This window comes from Hermetia illucens, chromosome 3, assembly GCF_905115235.1.
Source record: "Hermetia illucens chromosome 3, iHerIll2.2.curated.20191125, whole genome shotgun sequence".
Classification (NCBI taxonomy): domain Eukaryota; kingdom Metazoa; phylum Arthropoda; class Insecta; order Diptera; family Stratiomyidae; genus Hermetia; species Hermetia illucens.
Window position 1 is genome coordinate 42,243,283 of NC_051851.1, and position 2,469 is coordinate 42,245,751.

The window sequence follows — 2,469 nt, forward strand, 5'->3', positions numbered from 1 at the left end:
TGATGAGATTGATCGTTTTAAAAACCTTTGATAGGACAAAGGCTACCAAAATCATTCAGTACAAAAACTAAGTTGGTTAAAGTGATTCTGAGTTTCAGATGTTATAGCTTCCAAACTTGTCATGGTGCTGTTCATCCTCCGGAAACCGTATTATAGTTATCCAGTTGAGCATGGATTGCTGATTGAGCAATAAGATTCGCCTCGTTTTGTGTTTTTCCTTTAGTTTTAGGCAGAATTTTTTCTTTCTTTACTGTCAGATTTAAAAAAATATTTAAAGAGGATAACACACCTCGTGGTTCAGCGAGTCTCAGTTATCCTGCCATTTTTTTTGCCTTAAGACTGCCTCGAGTATAACGTGCTACCCTGCTTAAAGTAGCATGGTCTCAATGATGACGTCCGAAGATGTTTGGCAGGTAATAGCGCTCGCACCTTCTGCAGAAGCTAAATGTGTGACAGACAGCATATACCACATCCTTGCAGCAAATGCAATCGATTGTGCGCAAGTAAGAATGAAAGTACTCGTATCCGCGGAACAACTAGGTTAGATAATAGTCAACCTTGCCGTGATTTGGATTAAACCACGACTGCACGTCTTTGATACGGTGCCCGGTTCATCAATCCCTCGATTCTCTTTCCATGGATTGGTGCCATGCACTGGGAGTGTGAGCTTTCTCTTCGACGACTTCTATATTTCTATCAAGTTTTTTTTAGGTATATAGACCTCCGCTCTACAGCATGGATTCCGTTCGGAATAACTTCTGCATCACTATTACTGTCTGTTCTGGTACGGTACGATAGGCGTGCGCAATTCGCAAAGCTCCTAGCCGTTGTACTTCCGCTTGCGATACATCTCCTTACTGAGGGAGCCAGATCATATGGTACTTCGGAATCGTAAAGAAAGGATGGACTGCACGGTACTCATCAGTAGACGATGCCAACTGGATAAGAGTCCTGCGACGTTGGCCATAAGCAAGCAAATCGCAAACATTTTAATTGATTGAGTGACCCTAAAATCATATTGTTTTGGTGAGAAGTCTCCTGCAGAACGTATTGGCTTGATACGCTATTCCAACAGTTTCCCCGCTGTATCCAACATAAAAGAGGCACCCCGGGGTCGCTTTTGCCTTTACTTATCTACACGAGCCTCACACACCGTTGTCAAATATTAGTTGAACGTACTGAGCGGTAAGCCTGGGCTATACTTAAATACAAGCTTCAGTACTTCGTTGGTAATACCATCCGGCCTCTGTGTTTATTTTTCTTCCATGGACAAGACCACCCCTTGCAGTTCATTTGCGGTGTAGAGTGAGCATTCCTCAGTCATCCCCTTCTCATTGACAACGACAACTTGAATAGGTTGGACGGAAAAGTACCTGCACGGCTTCTACCATCTTCACGGCTTCCTTGATCAGGGTGAATAATTAGCAGTTTTTTTTGGCAACTCACTAACTGGTCTTTGCCATTAGGGTGCTTTTGGTCTGATGATTTCGTCGCAGAGTTCCTTTTTCGTTTTCTATTATTCTGTGTATCCGGATAACTGAATGGTTCGAGCACGAGACTGTCGTACGGAATATCATGGTTCAAATCTCATTAGTGGCAGTGGAATTTGTATCGTGATCTGACGTCGGATAGCACTCGACTCAGCTGTGAATGAGTACCTGAATTAAATCAGGGTAATAATCTCGGACGAGCGTAATGCTGACCACAATGCCTCCTGCAGGGTACTGTAATCCTGTTGTGTACCGTTACGGTCTTGAATGAAGTGCTCTAACACACTTCAAGGCTCTGATCCAATATGGATTGTTGCGCCAACGATTATTATTATTATTATAATTCTATGGATCTAAAAGTTACCTCATCTCAGCTTCTTCCGCACTGTGCCGGCGGATTGCACAATTCTGAGGCAATTCCTTCGTACACTTGCAAGTTCAGCCGTCCATCAAAACACAGGTAACTTCTCTACCCTGTAATTCTGTCCGCACATGTCGATAGGAAATAACCAAAAAACCGACCAAGGAACAACATCCTAATAACCTGGATCAGGATTTGAGGGCCTCTCAACTCCATGCAGATTCGGCTTATGACCGAGGAAAATGACGCAACCGATCGAGACAAGCCTACTCCGCTAGTGAACGGAACAAAGGCTAAAGAAAAAGAAGAAGAAAATTATGAAGTGATGGGATTTGTTAAAATCTAGAAAAATTAAGACGATCATGTACGGGTTCGAAAAAGGATATGGAAAATCGGTATTGCTGATAAACATCTAAAGATTAAGCCATTAGTAGTAAAGAGCAAATTTTTCAAAATCACACCAGAAAGGGGGCCTGCAAATATTAGAATCCGAGGCAAAGCGCGAGCGAAACGAAAGTAAAAAAGAAAATATAATGTCATGCAGTCGTTACTTAAAGGAAGAAAATAGAAGCTGCAAAAAAATTATATCCAAAAAGGTATAATAATATGTTTTGAAAA